A 25331-nucleotide genomic window follows, 5' to 3' on the forward strand; every position below is an offset into this window, starting at 1 on the left:
CCGAGGCTCCTCAGCTTGTTGAACACGGTCATCACACACAACTGTCCATGGTTGGTCCCCAACAACCATGATGATCGTGGAAAAAGCCTGCTGGAAAAGCTGAAGTGGGACCTGACAGTTTACATCATAACTGCAGTTTTGCAGAAATATCTGATCAGATTTGAGGATCGAAGCCATCACACAAGAGCTCTGTCCAGAGATCTCAGGCATCATCAGAGAGTTAATCATCAAACACGTAGAGGAGAGAGGTTCATCTTCCCCTCACGGTCATCAGAACCGTGCTGCACGTTTGGTCGACCAGATCACTGACCCCAGTTTTGATGATGCAGTTGAACAATCATCTGATGTAATAATACAATTCATACAGATGATATGCAAACTTCAGCTACAGTCCCGTAAAGCAGCTGTGGACATCAAAAGACCTGCTGGACCAGTTAAAGAGAAAGCAGGAGAACTGATGAAAAGGATAAAGAACGTCTTCACTAATCCTATTTCTACAGTGTTTCCTAAAACGCCGGCAGTCGTCATAGAGACGTCTGCACCTGCGGTACAAATGACATCTGTGGAAGATGCAGAACCTCATGAATCTGGACCCTCAACTGCACTTGCAGCTTGTGAGGAATCAACATCGCTCTCCCAAGTAGAGCATTTTGCAGTTTGTGAGGAATCAACATCGCTCTCTCAAGTAGAGCATTTTGCAGCTTGTGAGGAATCAACATCACTCTCTCATGTAGATCATTTTGCAGCTTGCAAAGATTCACCATGGATCATACATGAGGAAGACTTTGACTTTGAAGAGACGTCCTCAGAGTCCACCCAGTCAGATGACTCCTCAGACACCTTCGCATGGGAGGAAGAAGAGGAGCTGGACAGTCGCAAAGTTGCTTCCAGCTCAGTTGTCGAGGCCCTGATAGAGCGAGCCGTTAAAATACCATAGCTGCCATGCAGTCCGGAGGATTTTCAAGCCATCCATAACTAGCTTTTGGAGAAAATATGGACTCAAGTTAAAGGAGAAGTGTTAAATGTTAATATATGACTGACTGTTACTGTACTGCTGTTTGATGTGAGAGGAGCTGACGTGATGACGTCAGCGGTGCGTCATATAAAAGGGTGTGTTCGCGCCCTGCTCACTCTCTCTTCCTCTGCACCTGTTGATGAGAGCAGCCTGTATGTGCATTACTGAAGCTGGAATAAATACGCCACAGTTGGCTGAAAGTTTATTAAGTCGATTATTCTTTAGAATCTTACTTCTGCATACTGTTAGTGTGACCAAGGTTTTTAACAGGTTATGGGCCCAGGTCACGAAATAGATTCTAGGCTAGTCGACGACGAGCAAAGTAAGACGCCGGCCTGCTGGTGCGGTGAGGTAACGGCGGTAGCTTATTAGCTGCAAAGTATAGCTAGTTTAGCGGTGGGAGAACCACGCGGAGCTAAAGCTGAGCTAACGGGCGGCTACTACGAAGCACGAGCCATGACGAACAGAAGCAAGAGCAAGTGGCCCACGTTTGACGGGCGAGCGGAGGAGTACGAACTCTGGGAAGAGAGGATGCTGTGCTGCATGCATGGAGCGGGCCTGAAAAGGACTATCCTGGAAGAACCAGCGAGACCCATGACGGCAGAGCAGCGGGCCCTGGATGACAAGCTGAACGCCGACGCATATTGCGCGTTGGCGCCGCTTCTCGACAACACGAGTCTCGGACTTATATTCAGGGAGACAAAGGATAAGGGCCGGGAAAGCCTCAAAGTATTGAGGGAACATTATATTGGCAAAGGTAGGCCCCGCATCGTCTCCCTGTACATAACAATGACTGCACTGAAGAAAGCTGACACAGAGACTGTGACGGAGTATATTATCAGGGCAGAGCAGATTATTACCGCGCTTAAAAGCGCAGGTGAGGCGCCAAGCGAAGGGCTGATGATGGCGATGATTATGCGGGGACTACCAGAGAAATACAAGCCGTTCACGCTGATGGTGACGCACGGCTCAGTGAACATGTCGCTGGGAGAGTTCAAGGCCAAGCTGCGGAACTTCGAGGCCGCGGAGGACACCGACGCAGCCGCCGAGGAGGCGGGAGAAAGGGTGCTAAAAGCGCGGGCGGCGCCAAGGAGGAGAACGAGCGGACCCCCGACGGAGCTGACGTGCTGGAGATGCGGGGAGAGCGGTCACCGGAAAGATGCCTGTAAAAAGGCGGTTTGGTGTGGTTTCTGCAAACATTCCGGGCATGCAGACAAGGTGTGCAGAAAGAAACGTGGACAGAGCGCTCGGTATGCGCGGGTCCAAGATGGCGTATACGACGGCGGTCACGGAGAGGACCGAGATGACGCACGGAGAGCAGCGGGAGGAGACGACTTCTTCTTCAGAGCGGAGACGGAGAGCGGCAGCCGGTCAGCGCAGCAGATCCTGAGAAAGGGGATGATTGTGGACACCGGGGCGTCATCCCACATCATCAACGACAAGACGCGGTTCAAGAGCTTTGAGAGCGACTTCCAGCCGGAGAGGCACAGCATGGAGCTGGCAGACGGGAAGCGCACTTTCGGGTTGGCACGAGGTAAGGGAGACGCACAGGTGTGCCTCATAGACAGTGAGGGGCGCCGGTGTAAGGTGACGCTGAAGAAGGCCCTCTACATCCCCTCCTTCCCTCAAGAACTGTTTTCAGTGAAGTGTGCTACTGCTAATGGTGCCAAAGTATTCTTTGAGGAAGGTAAAGATGCTCTTGTTACCCCCGATGGCACAAGGTTTAATATTCATGTGAATAAGAGAATGTACTACTTGCAAACCGAGTGTGATGAATATGATGTGTGTAATGTCAGCCATGATATCCAGACATGGCATGAGATAATGGGTCATTGCAATTACGAGGATATACTGAAATTGCAGGATGTGACAGTAGGCATGCATATTAAAGGTGCAAAGCGCAGGCCTGATAAAGAATGTGATGTGTGCATACAGGGAAAATTCACTCAAATGAGAAACAGAGGTCCAACTGAAAAGGCAAATAAACCACTTGAGATGGTGAACACAGATCTTGCTGGTCCAGTAAACAACAAGTCTATAGACGGTTTTAAGTATATGCAGTCTTTCACAGATGTGTGTACCGGAGTAGTGTTTGTTTACTTTCTGAGAGCGAAGAGTGATGCACTTCAGGCTACTGAGAAGTTTTTAGCCGATGTAGCGCCTTATGGCAACGTAAAATGCATACGATCAGACAACGAAACCGAGTTCACTAACCGAGAGTTCCGGGCATTACTGAGGAAGAACAGGATCAGACATGAGACGTCCTGTCCTTACTCCCCGCATCAGAACGGGATAGCTGAGAGGGAAGGACGTACTCTTTTCGAGATGGCCAGATGTAAGCTTATAGACAGCAACTTACCTAAGAGTCTGTGGCACCATGCTGTTCAGGAAGCAGCGTACACAAGAAACCGGTGCTTTAATAAGCACACAGGTACCACCCCATACACAGCACTGACGGGGAAAGAGTGTAATCTAGCCAGGATGCACAAGTTTGGATCAGTGTGTTACGCTTACCAACAGGACAGAGGTAAACTGGAATCCAGGTGTGATAGAGGACTTTTTGTAGGGCATGACAAGGGCAGTCCTGCTTTTCTGGTTTATTATCCCGATAAAGGGAAAGTGCAGAAGCACAGACTGGTGAAGTTTGTCACCCAGACGACACGTGAGAACGAGACGCAGACGCAAATGCTGGGAATGGACTCTAGAACAGGTGGTGAGGAAATAGATACACCACAGTCTAGTGTGAGCATAGATGAGCGGGCTGTTAGCCCACAGTCAACTGAGGATGGTGGCGAGAAGCACCCCAAGGTGACGTCACATGCCTCAAGCAGTGGGAGATATCCCACCCGAGAGCGTAAACCGCCGGGGTATCTGAGGGACTATGTTACTCAGGAGGACAGTGAGGAGGGTGATAGCACACTCACCAGCATAGACTATTGCTATAGAGCGGTGTGTGGTATACCGACAACCTTTAAAGAGGGCATGACATCATCAGCGTCAGAAAAATGGCAGAGAGTGATGGATGAGGAAATTAAATCCTTAGAAGACAACCGGACCTTCACTTTGACTAAGTTGCCAGAGGGCAGAAAGACAGTGGGAGGAAGATGGGTATACTCCATTAAAGAGGACAGTGACGGACATGAGCAATACAAGGCTAGGTTTGTAGCCAAAGGATACAGCCAGAGGGCGGGGATAGATTACGGTGAAACATTCTCACCTACAGCAAACCTGACCAGTGTTCGTGTGGTGATGCAGAAAGGCATGCTTTCCACCAGGTTCAAGATGAAGGACCTAGGTCCACTATTAGAGATGAGAAGATGACACTGGTTTACTGTCCCACAGATGATATGGTTGCAGATGCAATGACCAAACCTGCCTCCAAATTAAAGTTGAGGAAATTTGTAGGGGTCATGTTTGGTGTGTAAATGTTTAGCATTTGACTGCCATGTTATTATTTCTGTTTATCTGATTTTGTAAAGACTGTACAGTATACAGAACATTCATAAGTGGGAGTGTTAAATGTTAATATATGACTGACTGTTACTGTACTGCTGTTTGATGTGAGAGGAGCTGACGTGATGACGTCAGCGGTGCGTCATATAAAAGGGTGTGTTTGCGCCCTGCTCACTCTCTCTTCCTCTGCACCTGTTGATGAGAGCAGCCTGTATGTGCATTACTGAAGCTGGAATAAATACGCCACAGTTGGCTGAAAGTTTATTAAGTCAATTATTCTTTAGAATCTTACTTCTGCATACTGCTAGTGTGACCAAGGTTTTTAACAAGAAGACTTTGATATCAGCCAAGAAGAGATGAAGAAAATCCACAAGAAAATTTTCTTTGCTCAACATCATCATCTCCTCCTTCAGAGAGATAATCTTCTCCAAGAGACGTAACTCACTGAAAGTGTTGTTCTCGTCCACCTTCTCTAGGCTCCTCAACATCCCAAGAAAAGTGGCGGGGAAACTGACACAATGTGTGAACCCACACATTGCACACTGACCTGGAGAGTTAGTGAAACACTTGTCTGCATCAGATGCTGCAGTGGACAATAGGATCCATTACTGTTTGTTTTATTTACATGTATATGACTCTGGTAACACCAGAGGTGGGCGGTCTTTGCATTTTTATGAACAAGGCTTGGTGTACAGATTCATTGCTGAGAGCAGTGTTGTTTTCGTCAACGATGACGAAATTATTTTGTTGACACACCTTTTTTTCATGACAATAACGAGGCGGTGACAAGCTTTTTATTAGGGCCCGAGCACCTTCAGTGCGAAGGCCCTATTGTATCTGTAGGAATTCTTTGTATTATTTTTCTGACAAAAGGAAGGCCTTTTTGCCCCCCTAAACGTGCCCAAAAAGTCACCAAATTTTGCATGCAAGTCAGGCCTGGCGAAAAATTTGATATTTAATGGTTTACATTAATGGGCGTGGCAAAATGGCTCAACAGCGCCCCCCGGAAAACTTTGTGCCTCAAGCCCCACAATGCGGTTTGTCGTACATGCACGAAAATCGGTACACACCTGTATCATGGCCCAACTTAAAGAAAAGTCTCTGGGCATCATGTCGAGAAACCGAACAGGAAGTCGGCCATTTTGAATTAATCGTGTCATTTTGGCGAAATTTATGCCTTCCTTCGGCAGTTAATACGGCCCGAACCGTAACGTGCACCCAGGTGTGTTATACATCAAAATGTGCGTCTCCATCCTCCGACACCAAGCATTACTTTTCTCTTTCAAAAGCGTTACCGTGGCGACGCTAGACGCCGAAAGGCGCGCCCACCCTTCATCTGATTGGTTCAGACAGAAAAAACTTTGCGCCTCAAGCCCCTCAATACGGTTTGACGTACATGAACGAAAATCGCTACACACCTGTATCATGTCGCAACTTAAAGAAAAGTCTCTTGGCGCCACGGCCGAAACCGAACAGGAAGTCGGCCATTTTGAACATTCTGAATTAATCGCGTAATTTTGGAGCAATATATGCCATTCCTTCGAGAATTAATACGGCCCGAACCGTATCGTGAACCCAGATGTGTTATACATCAAAATGTCCGTCTCCATCCTGCGACTACACGCATTACTTTTCTCTTTCAAAAGTGTTACCGTGGCGACGCTAGACGCCAACAAGCGCACCCCCCCTTCATCTGATTGGTCCATATTTGATAGTTCCCCAAAAGGCACCAAATTTGGCACGCAAGCCAGGACTGGCGATAAATGTGATATTTCATGGTTTGCATTAATGGGCGTGGCAAAATGGCTCAACAGCGCCCCCCGGAAAACTTTGTGCCTCAAGCCCCACAATACGGTTTGACGTACATGCACCAAAATCGCTATACACCTGTATCATGGCACAGCTTAAAGAAAAGTCTCTTGGAGCCATGGCCGAAACCGAACAGGAAGTCGGCCATTTTGAAATCTGATTGGTCCATATTTGATAGTTCTCCAAAAGTCACCAAATTTTGCATGCAAGACAGACTTGGCGATAAATTTGATATTTCACGGTTTGCATTAATGGGCATGGCCTAACGGCTCAACAGCGCCCCCTAGAATACTTTTCTCTGCCATAACTTTTGAATGGTTTGACATAGGAAGTTGTGGGTGGTGTCATGGGACTCTGTATGGAGTCCTTGACCTTCATTGGCCTGAATTAGCCCCACCCCTTCTTCTGATTGGTTGTCCCTTTTTTCTGCCATAACTTTTGAATGGTTTGACATAGGAAGTCGTGGGTGGTGTCATGGGACTCTGTAATGAGTTCTTAAGCTTCGTTGGCCTTAATTAGCCCCGCCCCTTCTTCTGATTGGTTGTCCCGATTTTCTGCTATAACTTTGGAATGATTTGACATAGAGAGTCGTGGGTGGTGTCATCAGATTCTTTATGGAGTCCTTGACCTTCATTGGGCTGAATTAGCCCCGCCCCTTCTTCTGATTGGTTGTCCCTTTTTTCTGCTATAACTTTTGAATGGTTTGACATAGGAAGTCGTGGGTGGTATTATGGGACTCTGTAATGAGTTCTTAAGCTTCGTTGGCCTTAATTAGCCCCGCCCCTTCTTCTGATTGGTTGTCCCTTTTTTCTGCTATAACTTTTGAATGGTTTGACATAGGAAGTTGTGGGTGATGTCATGGGACTCTGTAATGAGTTCTTAAGCTTCGTTGGCCTTAATTAGCCCCGCCCCATCTTCTGATTGGTTGTCCCGATTTTCTGCTATAACTTTGGAATGGTTTGACATAGAGAGTCGTGGGTGGTGTCATCAGATTCTGTATGGAGTCCTTGACCTTCATTGGCCTGAATTAGCCCCGCCCCTTCTTCTGATTGGTTGTCCCTTTTTTCTGCTATAACTTTTGAATGGTTTGACATAGGAAGTCGTGGGTGGTGTCATTTCTGATATGCTAATGGGGGGCGGTGGCCCTGAGTGCGAGGGCCCGTTCATCGCTGCTTGCAGCTTTAATTTTATTTATTTTTTCTCCTTGTCTGCACACATATTAATGATTGATACCATGACAGTAGAAACCAAAAGCATATATAAGTGCATTATTACTATAATTAATATATATACACATATATACGCATACATATGCGTACACATACATAAATATACACATACAAACCCAGTGGTTTTTGTTTTTTTTTTTGTGGGGGGGTGGGGGGGGGGGCGACGACATCCACTGCCAATCCAGGAAGCAGGAACACACGGAAACACACGTCAAGCACTGGAAATCTGCAACAAAAAACCACAAACAAAACACGAAACCGGCATGGAGCCAACCAAAACAACAACAGCAATCGACCTAAATCTTGAGATCTGATCGCAGTCTGAGCTAAGCTATCGCTACCTAACCCCAAAAAACTAGAGAGCCAGCATGCAAAAGCAAATATTTCTAAACAAATGTAGAAACATATTTTCTTCTCTTACATTAAAACTTCATCAAGATTCTTTTTAGTACAAAACCAATATTCAATCAAGCTTTAGCCACCACGATACATCCAGCATTACAGGTTTACAGAGACTGTCCCATACAGATGTTCCAGATATTTGACATCACAATCAGAAGTTCATACTGAAATGTTTAGTTTGAATGTATTTTCTTATACAAGGAAATAAATTTGGTTGTCATAAAAAAATTGGATAAAACAAAAATATGGTTGGTTGGGCGTCCAGTTTTAGTGATTTATAACTATATCTTCTTTGACTTCTTTTTCTTCTAATCTGGACAATGTTCAGGTTAATCATGATCTCTAAACCCGCAGGTGTTCTCACATTGCTCCTGCTCTCGCCCTGCTAGATGGCACTGTCGGGCTGAACAGAGCTTGAGCCGTGTTTGTTCACAGAGCTGCAATCAGAGGAGGTAAAGCTTTCCCATGAGTAGGATTAAGAAGTTTGGACTTTAGAAAGTACAGCACAAGTTTTCCAGAGATATGTTTTCATTGAAATGTTTAATTGTTTTAACTCTATAGATAATTCAACTGTACTTTTAGAGCATATGTCAAATACAGTGTGTCACAACCCGGCTCAGGGAAGTAACAAAAATGGGACACAGAGGCAGATGAAACTAGTAACAAACATGAATTTATTTATATTTCCAAATCAAAACAAACAGCTAACTCAAGAAGCACATGTAAATCAGATGCGAGTGTCAGTCTGCATGCCATGTGTAAATGGAGTGTGTGGGTGTAAAGTGAGTGTTGTAAGGTGGACCAACAGAACAGAATGAAACCAAACACAAAAGAGCCCGGCCGGGCATGTGGAGCAGGGAAGGCAAAAAAAAAAAAAACAGGCTGATTGCGGGGCAACAGTCAATTTCTCGAGCTGGGCCACACCCTGCAGCAGGTGACCCTCATCAGCCCCAACGAGGCTCCGAGCCCTGCTTTCCAGTGTACATGATCGTGGAAAAAGCCTGCTGGAAAAGCTGAAGTGGGACCTGACAGTTTACATCATAACTGCAGTTTTGCAGAAATATCTGATCAGATTTGAGGATCGAAGCCATCACACAAGAGCTCTGTCCAGAGATCTCAGGCATCATCAGAGAGTTAATCATCAAACACGTAGAGGAGAGAGGTTCATCTTCCCCTCACGGTCATCAGAACCGTGCTGCACGTTTGGTCGACCAGATCACTGACCCCAGTTTTGATGATGCAGTTGAACAATCATCTGATGTAATAATACAATTCATACAGATGATATGCAAACTTCAGCTACAGTCCCGTAAAGCAGCTGTGGACATCAAAAGACCTGCTGGACCAGTTAAAGAGAAAGCAGGAGAACTGATGAAAAGGATAAAGAACGTCTTCACTAATCCTATTTCTACAGTGTTTCCTAAAACGCCGGCAGTCGTCATAGAGACGTCTGCACCTGCGGTACAAATGACATCTGTGGAAGATGCAGAACCTCATGAATCTGGACCCTCAACTGCACTTGCAGCTTGTGAGGAATCAACATCGCTCTCCCAAGTAGAGCATTTTGCAGTTTGTGAGGAATCAACATCGCTCTCTCAAGTAGAGCATTTTGCAGCTTGTGAGGAATCAACATCACTCTCTCATGTAGATCATTTTGCAGCTTGCAAAGATTCACCATGGATCATACATGAGGAAGACTTTGACTTTGAAGAGACGTCCTCAGAGTCCACCCAGTCAGATGACTCCTCAGACACCTTCGCATGGGAGGAAGAAGAGGAGCTGGACAGTCGCAAAGTTGCTTCCAGCTCAGTTGTCGAGGCCCTGATAGAGCGAGCCGTTAAAATACCATAGCTGCCATGCAGTCCGGAGGATTTTCAAGCCATCCATAACTAGCTTTTGGAGAAAATATGGACTCAAGTTAAAGGAGAAGTGTTAAATGTTAATATATGACTGACTGTTACTGTACTGCTGTTTGATGTGAGAGGAGCTGACGTGATGACGTCAGCGGTGCGTCATATAAAAGGGTGTGTTCGCGCCCTGCTCACTCTCTCTTCCTCTGCACCTGTTGATGAGAGCAGCCTGTATGTGCATTACTGAAGCTGGAATAAATACGCCACAGTTGGCTGAAAGTTTATTAAGTCGATTATTCTTTAGAATCTTACTTCTGCATACTGCTAGTGTGACCAAGGTTTTTAACAGGTTATGGGCCCAGGTCACGAAATAGATTCTAGGCTAGTCGACGACGAGCAAAGTAAGACGCCGGCCTGCTGGTGCGGTGAGGTAACGGCGGTAGCTTATTAGCTGCAAAGTATAGCTAGTTTAGCGGTGGGAGAACCACGCGGAGCTAAAGCTGAGCTAACGGGCGGCTACTACGAAGCACGAGCCATGACGAACAGAAGCAAGAGCAAGTGGCCCACGTTTGACGGGCGAGCGGAGGAGTACGAACTCTGGGAAGAGAGGATGCTGTGCTGCATGCATGGAGCGGGCCTGAAAAGGACTATCCTGGAAGAACCAGCGGGACCCATGACGGCAGAGCAGCGGGCCCTGGATGACAAGCTGAACGCCGACGCATATTGCGCGTTGGCGCCGCTTCTCGACAACACGAGTCTCGGACTTATATTCAGGGAGACAAAGGATAAGGGCCGGGAAAGCCTCAAAGTATTGAGGGAACATTATATTGGCAAAGGTAGGCCCCGCATCGTCTCCCTGTACATAACAATGACTGCACTGAAGAAAGCTGACACAGAGACTGTGACGGAGTATATTATCAGGGCACAGCAGATTATTACCGCGCTTAAAAGCGCAGGTGAGGCGCCAAGCGAAGGGCTGATGATGGCGATGATTATGCGGGGACTACCAGAGAAATACAAGCCGTTCACGCTGATGGTGACGCACGGCTCAGTGAACATGTCGCTGGGAGAGTTCAAGGCCAAGCTGCGGAACTTCGAGGCCGCGGAGGACACCGACGCAGCCGCCGAGGAGGCGGGAGAAAGGGTGCTAAAAGCGCGGGCGGCGCCAAGGAGGAGAACGAGCGGACCCCCGACGGAGCTGACGTGCTGGAGATGCGGGGAGAGCGGTCACCGGAAAGATGCCTGTAAAAAGGCGGTTTGGTGTGGTTTCTGCAAACATTCCGGGCATGCAGACAAGGTGTGCAGAAAGAAACGTGGACAGAGCGCTCGGTATGCGCGGGTCCAAGATGGCGTATACGACGGCGGTCACGGAGAGGACCGAGATGACGCACGGAGAGCAGCGGGAGGAGACGACTTCTTCTTCAGAGCGGAGACGGAGAGCGGCAGCCGGTCAGCGCAGCAGATCCTGAGAAAGGGGATGATTGTGGACACCGGGGCGTCATCCCACATCATCAACGACAAGACGCGGTTCAAGAGCTTTGAGAGCGACTTCCAGCCGGAGAGGCACAGCATGGAGCTGGCAGACGGGAAGCGCACTTTCGGGTTGGCACGAGGTAAGGGAGACGCACAGGTGTGCCTCATAGACAGTGAGGGGCGCCGGTGTAAGGTGACGCTGAAGAAGGCCCTCTACATCCCCTCCTTCCCTCAAGAACTGTTTTCAGTGAAGTGTGCTACTGCTAATGGTGCCAAAGTATTCTTTGAGGAAGGTAAAGATGCTCTTGTTACCCCCGATGGCACAAGGTTTAATATTCATGTGAATAAGAGAATGTACTACTTGCAAACCGAGTGTGATGAATATGATGTGTGTAATGTCAGCCATGATATCCAGACATGGCATGAGATAATGGGTCATTGCAATTACGAGGATATACTGAAATTGCAGGATGTGACAGTAGGCATGCATATTAAAGGTGCAAAGCGCAGGCCTGATAAAGAATGTGATGTGTGCATACAGGGAAAATTCACTCAAATGAGAAACAGAGGTCCAACTGAAAAGGCAAATAAACCACTTGAGATGGTGAACACAGATCTTGCTGGTCCAGTAAACAACAAGTCTATAGACGGTTTTAAGTATATGCAGTCTTTCACAGATGTGTGTACCGGAGTAGTGTTTGTTTACCTTCTGAGAGCGAAGAGTGATGCACTTCAGGCTACTGAGAAGTTTTTAGCCGATGTAGCGCCTTATGGCAACGTAAAATGCATACGATCAGACAACGAAACCGAGTTCACTAACCGAGAGTTCCGGGCATTACTGAGGAAGAACAGGATCAGACATGAGACGTCCTGTCCTTACTCCCCGCATCAGAACGGGATAGCTGAGAGGGAAGGACGTACTCTTTTCGAGATGGCCAGATGTAAGCTTATAGACAGCAACTTACCTAAGAGTCTGTGGCACCATGCTGTTCAGGAAGCAGCGTACACAAGAAACCGGTGCTTTAATAAGCACACAGGTACCACCCCATACACAGCACTGACGGGGAAAGAGTTACTTCCCCCTCCTTCCCGATTCGTAGTCGAGACGAAAGCTGGGCGGGGCTTGGAGCGCAGAGCTCAGGTTGGTGGTGAGCTAAACACGGAGCTGTTATCATGGCTGAAGCAACGAAAAAAAACTGAAGAAAATAAAAGTTTTATCGGAGGAGGCGAAAAAAAGAAAGCGGGAGAGTAACAAGCTAAATGCCCGGACAAAAAATAAATAAATAAATAAATAAAATTAAAAAAAATGCCCAGACAAGAATAAACATTGGCCTGGCATTCACTCGCTGGCGTGAGCTGAAAGATGAGGAGGGATGTCCGACAAGAGAGACAGAATTGTTATGAAACAAATGTAAATATAGAGTTCTATGTTCAATAAGAATCAAAATGAGAATGTTTTCACATACAGGATTCGTCTTGGGTTCTAGTATTTTTCCTGAGAACTGTAAAATTGTGCAGGGCTGATCTGCAAAATATAAGGAATGGGCATTCAGTTATTCACAGGTTATAAAGTATTTTTATATTTTGTCAGTAAGTATGTTGGACTATTAATTTATAACGAAGTCCCTCTAAAAAACGTTTGTAGTTTGGGGCGATTATCTCGCTGAAACAGCGGGGCGGGGGTGACTTCACTAATAAAACCGAGTTGAACTTAGTTATTTTCAACATCGTCATATTATATTGTTTAGCCAAAAATAGATACATTACCTCTTCGCTATCCATCCTGCAAACGGCCGCTGAAAACAGAAAAGTAGTTTTGAAAGTCCGTCCCGTCTTATTTCATTCACTATCAAAACAAATGCACGCGACGGGGACAGGAGTTTTCCGGCAGTACGCTCTGGTGCTCATGGGAAATGTAGTGTTCTTTCTGGTAAAGCACTACCGCTTTTGTCCAAAGGAGTCGCCAAACTCAACAATAGCTGAAAGTTACATTGTGCTGCTTTAAATTATACATGGTTTGATTATCCACATGAAATGAGTGTTAATTATATGACTGGAACAGATAAAATCACATTGAAAAAAAACCTTTAATTATAAATAAATACCAACAATAACTGGAGTAAGTAGCCAAAACAGAAAGGATATTTAGGAAGGCAACAAAACCAAATGACCAGAATGTCTCAGTGGAAGGTGGAGCTGGTTTATTTTTGGGCCTTTAAGTATCCAGAGAGGACAGATTTTTGGCAGGTACGTCGTCTAGTTGTTCTCCGGGTCCACGTATCTGAAAGAGAAACATGTTTATTAAGGTTTTCCCTCTGGAATGTGTTTCCCCTCCTCTCAGTTTGTTGTGGTGTGCCTGTTCGCCCAGCAGATGGAGACATTTCCCCGAATCGGCCACCCCCCCGCCCCCCCCCCCCCCCCCCCCCCCCCCCCCCGCATGTGTGGTGACCCAAAGTCGTAATAAAGTTTCTTGGGAAAAGAAACTTTTGCGTCTCTTCTTTACAAGAACAACCACCAGGACAAACATCCTTTCAATATAATATTATAATAACAGCTCTTACAGTATGTGTTTTTTATCTCCACAGACATATCTCCTATGAAGAACAAAAATGAAGAACAAAGAAGATTTAACTGAAGGTTATTGAGCTATTCTTATTACATTTCCTATTTAAAATTGGACCATGAATATACTGATTCTAGTGCATGTCCTTGGTATACATACACATAGGTCATAAATATGTCAACTATCAGTGTCTTCTCCCAACAACCTTTTTGTATTTCATCTTTAATTTTTCCACGATTGACCTATCAAATAAATAACACTTTAAAAAAAGCACAATTCACAATTTGTTCAACACCAGAGGAGCCCCATAATAGTTCATGTTTGCTTGGGGGGGTAGCCTATTATTATTCTGTGCTTTTTTTCTTTTTTTTTGCAGATAGTTGACATGTTAATCAAATTTTAAATAAAAGCAAACAAAATATGTTATTAATAATTGATGATCAAATTGTGCAACAGGACTAACACTAGTATGTATGAGGTCTAATCAATTTAACAAAAGTTTATTTTTATTTTTTGCTCTTTCAGAATGCAGCCATATGGGACGAGGAGACCAGTATTACCCAGTGAAGAGGGAACAAGGAGCAAAGGGCAGAAGGTTTGTTTAGTTACATAGAAGTCAAAAAATGTCCGGGAACATAATGTCCAAATAAACCATTGCTACAGTACATCTGTCTTAGTAGATTTGATGGACCGCAACCTGAAACTCTAAAGTCTTCCAGTTTGTTGTTACGGTAAACATGTCATGTAAACATGTTTTAATATTTTTTAGGGGAAACAGATGCAGTTGCTGGAGTGGGAGCCCTGTTCCATGTGGTATGTAGAATGTCTCTTAATTTTGTTTGATTGTCTCCAAAATAACCTAAGTAGCCTATTTGTGTATTTGAAATTGCACTGACAATATTAGTAATGACAAATTAGTCTATTATATTCAATTACTGTATTTTCTGATGTCAGAAATGTGGTGCTATGTATTAATCTATTTATTAATTCTGACCTGATATCAATTTTCAATAAGGAACAACACCTTCTCAATGCTGACAATTTAAAAAGACAACCATAAACAGAGTTCAAAACACACAGGTTACTGTGTGAATGTAAGCATAGTGAATGAGTATGGGAGACAGGGCCGCCGCAAGGGGTGTGCGAACCGTGCGACCGCACGGGGCCTCGCGCTATGGGCCGTTTTTGAAAAGAAAAAAAAAAAAAATTGAAAAAGATTTTTTTTTTTTTTTTCGTTTTTTCCCTTATAAATATCAACAGTCACGTTCCATTACAGACCTGAATGTGTACTAGTCTGTGCATATCAATAAATATATGTGCAATGATGCGCGTGTCTGTTGTTCAATACAACTGCTCAGACCAAGCGCATTGAAACAAGGTGCTCTGATCCAGACGGTGGAGTTGGAACAAACTGTCACACAATGTCGAGAGAACGAGACAGATTCAGGAAATTTCCATCAGGGGATGAAAAAAGAAAAAAACTAAAGAAAATGGAAGAGTTTAATGCCTCTCTGAAAGGCTCGTTTGATAAATTTGTTAGAAAAATCACCGATCCGACCAGGTCTCAAGCAGCCGCGGGGCCCCGCGTCGAGGCAAGTTAAATGATGATGAGGCAGGGGAAGGTATCCAGTATTTTGCTAATTGGAGAGTTAAAATTGCGCATATAGACACCCTATCCGACCCGAAAAACCCCCAAAAATGTTTGGGTTTTTCGAAAAACCCAAAGATTTTGAGGGCCCCCCCCCGGCCATTTCGCACAGGGCCTCGCAAATCTCCCAGACGGCTCTGATGGGAGACATAGCTCGTTGTGCCTCATTGTACTCACCTTTGTCACCTTTGTTTTGAATCCATTCCGTTTGTTTGTTTGTACTGTTTATTCCGAATATGCCAGGAAGCAAAATAATAAAGCATAGAAAAACCGAAAATAAATGACATATTCGAAAAGGAGTGAGAAGAAGCATAGCTTATTAGGTCTCACCCCTTTGTCTAAAATAAAAAAAATATATATATATTATATATATATACAGTACATATACATATACACTGTATATATATACATACACACATACATATACACATACATAGTCTAGATAATGTATCCCTATATACACACATACCTACACATACATGCACACATATATATATACACATATATATACCCAAACATACATACACACACAGGCTTCTCTGCCTCTCATCACCATGCCATATCAAATGAATAATAAACAATAATCAAACGTGAACTTTATCCTTTGTACCCTTTAAACAACATATTTTTGTACATTTTCTTGAACTGTTGGATATTTGGACTTTAGTTGAATTCCTCACCTAGGTTGTTCCACAGCTTGACACCGGTAATAGATATACAGAAACCTTTCAAGGTTGTTCGTATGTTTAAGATTTTTAAGTTATGTTTCCCTCTTAACTGATACCCTCCCTCCCGATTCCTAAATACATTTTGGATATTTTCTGGTAATTGTCTGTATGGATGTCTGCTAAATGCTTGTTGACATCCTGGCCTGGTCCCTGAAGAAGAGGTCCCTCATGGGGACCATCTTGCATCAGGAGGATGTCTGTTCTTCAGAAGAAGATCTGCGGTACCTCGAGGTCTGTTAGAGGTCAAATCTGTGGGAGATGAACAGTTACACCTCATATCAGTGGAGGATTTTGAGTCTGAACAACAACTGGCTGAGGTGACGTCTGTGGAGGATGTTGTACCTGAGGAACAGCTGTCAGACGTCTCATCTGTGCAGGATTTCCTGCCTCAGCAGCCGTCGTCAGAAGACACCATCGATGAGGAAGCTGAATCTGACGTGAGCGGTGCAGTCGATGTCTCCTCATGTGAGGAAAAGCTTCAACAGGCTGTGGATACAAAAGCAGAACATTTTAAAAGCACCCTGAGCCGGCTTATTTCTGATTTCACAAGCCACTTAAAAGTCTCACGGTGTTTGGACTCAAGATGACCCCAAGGAAATGCACAATTTGCTTTTTGACCTCATCTTCTCTCACGTAGAAGAAAACGTGAGAGAAAACATTTTGATATTCCAGCAAGATCCCTGGAAAAAATGCACAAGAACATCTTCAAGAGCCTTTGCAAGAAGTCCTGCTGGCCAGAAGACAATCTGCTGGTTCTACTGGTGTTAAAAGACCCTGAAATAGAGGACATCATTGTTTCCTTGGTTATAAAACACCATAGGAAATCCTACAAGAACTCCTCCTTCTTTGAAAGGTTGTTCTCATCAAAGAAGAACAAGGTTTCCCCGCAAACAGACTCATTGGAAATCCATGTAAACTGTTGGTTAAATTAACCATTTCTACAACTGGATCAATAGACTCCAGATGATGTAATCATGGACCCAGACCTGAACCTTCAGAGACACATTGGGACAATTAAAAAGTCAGCCTTCCTTCCATCACCTGAAGAACATCTCCAGGATCAAAGGACCGACGTCTCAGCAGGACCTTGAGAAACACGTCCATCCGTCTGTTTATCTACAGTGGACTTGGTTACTGCAACAGTGTCTTCACAGGTCTTGTTGCTGCCATAGCAACCTTCCAGACCTCTCAGACCTTCTGGTTCAGGTCTGCTCCGTGTCCCCAGAACCCGAACCAAACATGAAGAAGCAGCATTCAGCTTCTATGCTCCGCAGATCTGGAACAAAGATCCAGAAAGCTGCAGGAAGCTGAAACCCTCAGTTCCTTGAAATGTAGATTAAAGGCTGTTTTCAACTGCCTTCGACTGGATTATTTAAACCAGAATCTAACTTTAAACAATGGTGATTTTAATTGTAACTCTAGTTTAGGTTTACTTTTCTTTATTCTGCCACTGCACCGTAACTTTTTATTTTCTCTTATTAATTTTTCATATATTTACTATGTAAAGCACACATTGCTGAAATGTGCCATATGAATAAACTTGCCTTGCCTTGTCTGAGGCAAACAGGTCCTAGGTGAGGAACCCGACAAAGCTCATAAACCCCTAAGCTGTCCTCACTTTTACATATTTAATTTAGTCATAATTCATTGTGCAATACTGCATAAATGTACTTTACCTAACACCTATCTGCATAAATGCTACCATAACATAACAATTAGTATTTAGTATTTACCATAGTGTGCAACGTGTGTAACATATGAATATAGATATGTATACAAACTTCATAAGTTATATTCATATATTTCACAATAGATTTGATCAAAGCCATTGTATGTAGCAACACCACAATCGTCCACTTGGGGGCAGCAGGACATCAAAAGTCAATTTCCCAGCAGGTGGAGGAAGTGACACAGTTAAACGATAATACATAAGGCTTATTATTAATTATCAAAACTCAAAAAAGCATCAGGCAGAGCAAAAGATTGTTCTTTGTTTTTGTTTTTATTCCCAGAAGTAATTTGGAAAGTTGATCCTTTCTGTCTGGCAGTAATGGGGTGTGTGACGTCAGTGGAAACGCTTTGGGAGACGTGTTTTTGTTGGACTTTGAGTAAACTAATATATTAACGGGAAAACATGAAATCCTTAAGAAATGTAAGCAGAGGGCTCACAAATTTCAGATTTATGGATAAGCAGGTGTAAAATAATATTAATAATACTACATTTACAGCAGTATCCCAATGAGACAAAGAAGTTCTTTATGTTGAGATTGAAATTAGAATTTACTCACAGAAATAATGAAAATGACGTTTGTGTGGACAGGATGAGGAATTTCAGGTACATTTGGGAGCCAACAAAGCTACGGGTCTCCACCAATTCTGAATGGTTTATTGATCTGTAGCCAATACAACCGACGTACAGGAGCCAGATGGACGTCTTATTGGTCCAATGTTGATGTTACTGATTACAGATGTTGTCCAAACAGCAGCAGAGTCCTGAGGAGCTGCTGTGTTTTCGGGTTGTATTGTGACATTTAGAGGAGTAGCAGTAACTGGTCTGAACTTACAGAGCAAACTGATCAATACTCAATGAAAGCAATAGAAGATTTGGGGAAATAGGCTTTAGGAGATGTGAGCTTAGCTCAGCCAAAGGACTGTTTAAATAACCACCTTGAACACATTAGATCTTCAGTTTATTGATCAATAATAATCATCTAAAAAGTATTCCTGATGGTTCCTGAAGTTCCCAAACAGTCCAGTTGATGGACCTCTTGTCACGATAAGGTTTTGTTGAGGACCCAAACGCAGGCGAGCAGGAGGCAGGAGTTCCAGAAAACTCAGGTTTATTTGTAAAAACAGGAACCAAAAACGCTGCTGAGCAGGATCAAAAAAGGCAGAACAAAAAAAGGGATCCAAAAACTGGAGGAGAACATGGAAGGAACAAACAGTACGGACCAGCAAGGAGCAGGGGAAAGACTAGATATACACAGGGGATAACGAGACACAGGTGCAGACAATCAGGGCAGATGGGAAACAGGAGGGACAGAACTGAAACTCAAAACAGGGGGAAATGTCAAACCCTGACACCTCGGGGTATTCCAGGAAGCGGGTTTAGTGAAAAGTCTGAGTTTGTTAAGCCTGAGATGACAGAAATCCGGAGTTTTCAGTTCCAGAAAGCAATTTAACTCAAACTCTGAGTCAGTTACTATGGCAACTGAGCCTCTGAACCTAACCTGCTCGCTAGCAGGTTTACTTCAATAAAGCCTGAGTTTCTCTCCGTCTCCTCCCTCAGTGGTGTCAATTCAGCCAATGGGCCTTTACACAATACGCATCCGTTTTCTGCACCACGGACAGCAAGCGGCAGAGAGAGCAGAAAAAGCGTATCTGACAAACGCAACGTATTTTATTCACTATGTCAGTGCAACAATATCACAGGGACATCCGAGTTTAACTTCAAACAGTTAAAGTCCAAATGCAAAAAGGAGAGGGAGGGAGTAAAAAAAAAGTAAAATATTTCCCTTAAACAGATTTATAAGAGGGTAGGGTGATTTAATATCTTACCTTAAAATTAACTTGCATAATTAATCCATCAGTGGCTAACAGCCTCGTTAATATCTGCTGCTGCTGGGGAAACATTGCCTTCTTTCTTTTTTTTTTATTGCGTGGTTGTCTGCTTCCTTTTCATTTTTGTAAGTTAGTAACACTGCAGAGCGCACTAAAAACCAGATTGATAGCGACCACTGTCTTCAGGGACGCTGGGACATCCCATTTCAAGATATGAGGGGGGGTACAAGTGTTGGGAAAGATAACTAGTGAAATCCATCATGTTGTTTTGATATGCATTTGTAGTTATTTTATATGTATTGAGTAATAGAATAAATCAATACAAATAGACACAGAGTAATTCCATAAATGTATAAAAAAAAATTAATTTTTTTTTTTTTTTCCCGAAATATGCTCTCATACTCGCCATACGCACGTATTGACACTTCTAACTCCAGTGGCGTGAAGTATGTGGATCTTCAGATGCCAACTAATGTTTCCTCAAAGGGATTTTTGTAAATTGAAATGTTAAATAAAGTTTAAAAAAAAGAAGAAAAAGTCTGTCGCTCTTTTGTTGTCGCTGGTTGCCATGGTGAATCCTTGTATCAGGGCTTTAGTGATGCTGGCTTTTTATATCCCTCACGCACGCGCTTAGCTCGAGCTTAACAAACTCAGAGTTGATTGAACTAACTCATATCCGCTGTTCTGGAACCGAAAACTCCGACTTTCTCATCTCAGGTTAAGTCAACTCGGAGTTCAGGTTTAAACTCGGAATTTGTTGAACCTGCTTCCTGGAATACCCCTCTGGTCTCCGTTTCAAGCAAACAGTCTCCAGCCAGTAGCTTCACATTTAAGGCCAATTCCTGCTTTCTGCCTTCACAAGGGCTAAATCCTGCCAGACGGCCGTCAGCATTTATGTGGAGTCCTCTGTTGACATCTGCATGTTCCTGACCATATAAGACACAAGCACTGCAAAAGTTGTGGATATTTAGATTACAAATGGTCTGAACTTGAATTTGTCCTTTTTAAAACGGCAGAATGGCATGCAGATGACTCCAAAGTATGATCAAATTGGATATTTCAGGACAGTACTGTTATCTTAAAACATAATAGATTCATAGTAGCTTCAACTACGGTCCAATCAACACAGTTTCTTTGCTGTAACATTGTTCCACGCCTACCTGCGTTTTCTAGTCATACATTTTGCATAATGAAGCATTAGTCTGTGAATTCAGCAGATGCCACTAAGCAATGTTGTCTTCATGTTCTGCAGTTCCTTTCCTAATCAATACTACTTAACAGAGCAAGAACAAACAAGGCTTCTGACTCTTATTTCACATAAATACTCAGTGCAGTAGCTTAGTCTACCTTGGACTCGTTTGTAGACAGGTTGTTGGAATTACTGTATGGTTAATTTCTCAGCGTAAGAAATGCCATGTGTGGCAAAAGAGCACGAGAACTTGTTGAAATGGCTGAGCCTCACGCTCCATCCGTGAGACTTAAAGGGGACCTATTATGAAAAACACGTTTTTTCTTGTTTTAACAAAGTGGTCTCCCCTCACCCTGCCAACACAGGAAAGATGAAATCCCATGAATTTCTGCAAGGTCTGTACCCCCCGCCCAGCTGAATCTTCCAGTGTCATGTGACTTCTACGAGCCGTTCAGATTTGTGCATTTTCGTTATGTAAGCAAAATGCAAACCACGCCTCGGTCGTCCTCCGCTGCTGAAACCACGCCCACAACTCTCTCCGCCGGCTGGAGCTCCGCCATTGTTTGGAAGCGGTGACTGTTTCCACAGCGGGGACAGTTAAAATTAGTTTTTGCATCGACATTTACCCTCATAAATGGATCAGTTCCCACAGTACGGACCCGGCAACTGCACACGAGTCAGCAGTAAGTGACGTTATTTTTTTATGTTATTTATAGTTGTCTACAAGTATGATCTTTGCATGGGCTAAGTATTTAGCTTAGCTCTGGAGCACCGGACGCCACACACCGGACCGGACCGGTGAGGAGTCCCGGGCCCCGGTGGCTCCAGTGTTCCCTAACGGAGTGTTAGGTAACACTGGATCTCTATTAGTACTGTAATACATTTTTCTTCTGTTCATGGTTTCAGATCTTCCAAACAATGCAACTGAAGCTGTTCAACGACACCTTCAGAAGATGCACGGTCCTTCATTGATCCAGCAATAGTGCATACATGTTATTCCTATACAACTTATGTTCTTATTTTTTTAACAATAAAGTTGACATTTGTGAAAATTCAGTGTTGTGATTTCTTGTAACATATGAAATGATGAGGAATCTGAGTAACTGTGGTGTACCTGTTTAGAATTCAATTAAATATTCCTGTGTGAAGACGAGGTGACTAAAGGCTGATTTATGGTTCCGCGTTACACCAACGCAGAGCCTACGGTGTAGGGTACGTGTCGATTTAACGCAGAACCGTAAATCAGGCTTTAAGATCCGTTTACAGTGTGTAACTGAATGAGAGCGTCCGACTATCGCGTCGAGCTGCGTGACATCGGACGCTCTCTGTCCACACTGAAACGGTTAAACTCGCGGCCAGTTAGGACAGTCCAATACAACAAAAATAAAGCAATGGAATTGATTTTGTCGCAGAAGCTTCTCGCATGGGAGACGCTTTGTGTACGCAGCCGGCTGCTCTGGCCGGAGAGAGGCTTTGTTCCCTCCTCTGCTACACGTCATTCAAGCAGCCAATCAGCACAGAGCCTCATTATAATAGCCCCCCTCCCCTTAGAATGAAGCACAGAAAAGAGGTTAGAAGCGGTAAAATTAGAGACATGGCCCACAGGCTGAATTTCTGTTTTATGTAGAAAAAACAAGCTTTAGATTGTTTTTAAGACATTCAAGGCCTGTTTAAAATATACATTAAATGCCATAATAGGTCCCCTTTAAAAGCCCTGATGTATAACATATACCACGACCTGTCATCATGTATTGAATTGATTTGAATCGTAAATAGCTTTAAATTGAAAATTGATTTTGAATCGAATCCTGGCCCCAAAAATCAGAATCAATTGAATCGTGAGATAGTAAAAGATTCCCACCCCTAATGTATTGCTTAACTGGTATTTAAAACTTACAGTACCGTATTTTCGCGACCATACGGCGCGCCGTGTGGAAAGGCGCACCCTCAGTTACGTGTGTCATTTCTGCATTTAAAACACACATAAGGCGCACCGAACAAAAAGGCGCCGTTTACAGGCACACATGGCGCGCCGCCTTACAACAACACACACACATGGCGCGCCACCTTACAACAACACACACACAAGCATAACGCAAGTGCGTATTTAAAAATAGAGCGGGAGCAAAACTTAGTTTGATTGTGCTTTATTTAAGTTATTACATTAATCAAACCCATCAAAATCTTTATCCTCCATTTCTGCATTAAACAGCTGTGCTAAATCAGCTGTGCCAGTACCACTTTCCTCGCTGTCAGAGTCACTTTCTGTGCGGCCCCTCGGAAATGATGCCGGCTTTTGCAAAAGCCCGAACAACAGTCCCAGCAGACACATTAGCCCACGCATCTACAATCCATTTGCAAACTGTGGCGTAACTTGCCCACCTGCCTGCGGTCCCCCACTCCCCTCTGGTCATCCCGCTGCTGCTTCCACTTGCCTGCTGTGTGCTGCTGACGTCCCTGACCTCCCACCTTCGGCAGGAGGGTCCCCCCTTAAGAGCCTGGTCCTGCTCAAGGTTTCTTCCTCCTAAAGGGGAGTTTTTCCTTGCCACTGTTTGGCTTAAGGCTTTTCTCCCACTAGGGGAGTTTTTACCTGCCATTGTTTATGTAATAATTGCTCGGGGGTCATGTTCTGGGTCTCTGGAAAGCATCTAGAGACATCTGTTGTATTAGATGCTATACAAATAAAATTGAAAAAATTGAATTGAATTGACGCTGCCTTCCACTCTTAGTAAAACTGTGTTCTCCCTCGGTCATCCATCGCTCCCACGCCGCTCGCAGCCTCACTTTGAACGGCCGGTTCACACCGACGTCCAGTGGTTGGAGTTCCAGCAAGCACAGCGTTCATGTTTTTCACTTCTTTTTTTACATTGTCTGTAAGATGGGCACGCATAGTCACAGATCGGCAGCAATGGTGATGTGTGAAACACCGGGTCCCCGTACATAGACCTGCCTCAGCCACTCGATCATCTCTTCATCCATCCAGCCCTTTTCATTTGCCTTTATAATGACTCCGGCTGGAAAAGTCTCTTTAGGCAAAGTCTTTCTTTTAAAAATCACCACAGTTTCTGTCCATCAGTGTGGCAGCCAAGCACAACAGTGAACGATGACTTTTCATACCCCGTTGTGCGTATCGCTACCGTGCTGGTCCCCGTCCTCTCCACCGTGTGATTCACCGGGATGTCAAATGTGAGCGGCACCTCGTCCATGTTGGTGATGTGGCTGGGCTGAAGGAGTTTGTCGGCGAGGTGTTTGCTGCAGTAAGAGCGGAAGCTCTCCAGCTTTTCAGTATAATCCGCCAGATGTTGCTCCGCTACCGTTGTCCTGGTCCAGATGGAAAGATGGCACTGTTTCATAAAGCGAAAGCACCAAGACGGACCTCCTTGAAAATGTTGTATTTTAATTTCTTCCGCTAGCGTTACTGCTTTCAGTCGAATAGTGACCGTCAAAATGCTCCTTCCACTCGCTCTTTGCTCGATGACCCACCGCTCAAGTCTTTCCTCCAAGTCGGGCCACCTCGCCTTATGTCCGCGGAAACTCACCTGTGTCTTCACCTGTCGGAGTTCGTTTTCCAGCTTCCTCCACTTGCGAACCATCGACTCGTTGATCTTAAATTCTCTCGCGGCTGCTCGAATCCCATGTTCCTCCGCGTAGCTGATAGCCTTCAGTTTGAACTGTGCTTCATAAGTGTGTCTCTTTGCCATCTTCAGCGTTGTTAAAACAACAATGTTCTGCATAAAGCAGATAGCTGTTCTTTTATACACGCCCCCCTTCCCCCTTTAACTTTTCATGGTGGTCTCTACTACGTCCGCAAATCACGCGCAATTCATGCGCCCCACTTCTCCCTTTAATGTTCTCATGGTGGCCTCAATTACGTCCGCCTTACAATAATACAATGGGTGCACTGCGTCATCGGGCGCACGGCACATTAAAAAAAAAAAAAAAAAGTTTATATGCACCTAATGGTCGCGAAAATACGGTAAGGGCAGTGTAACGAAGAGCTCTTCGTTACTATTGACTGATGGCTTTGGCCTTGTAAATATGGCAACTGGGTTTGTGTAATGTCACTTTTTTTAAACAATTTGATTAAGCACTTTAATAATGGCACTTTCATTGGAATAGCACTTTATTGGCAGAGTTTGCATAGGGCATATTTGAACAAATATCTTTATTGAATGAAGATTGAACAGTTTTAACAATTGTGATGTGTGTTGTCTTCTGCCAGGGGCGGTAATGGATGATTGGCTTTACCTGTAGTGGTAAGGAAGTGAGATGACATTACTGTGTTAATTCAAGGGTGAATAATTAACAATAGTGCTGTTGGAGTTGTGTATAGGATAACATTAATGTGCTGCAAAGAAAAGGGTGTGTGAAAGTTGGTATTAAATGGCTTTGTTCTTACCTGTCGGCTGAA

General features: G+C 44.2%; 1 protein-coding gene across 1 annotated transcript in view; it reads left to right on the top strand.

Moving 5' to 3' along the window:
* Window positions 1-25331, top strand: part of LOC133418396 (regulator of G-protein signaling 6-like) — a 226553-nt gene that overhangs the window by 18682 nt on the left and 182540 nt on the right. The window contains exons 2-4 of the mRNA XM_061707044.1: window positions 13817-13868; window positions 14320-14389; window positions 14564-14607. The gene's annotated coding sequence lies outside the window, so the exon portion shown is untranslated. The remainder of the gene's footprint in view (window positions 1-13816; window positions 13869-14319; window positions 14390-14563; window positions 14608-25331) is intronic.

The sequence above is a fragment of the Cololabis saira genome, chromosome 18 (assembly GCF_033807715.1).
Source record: "Cololabis saira isolate AMF1-May2022 chromosome 18, fColSai1.1, whole genome shotgun sequence".
Taxonomy (NCBI): Eukaryota; Metazoa; Chordata; class Actinopteri; order Beloniformes; family Belonidae; genus Cololabis; species Cololabis saira.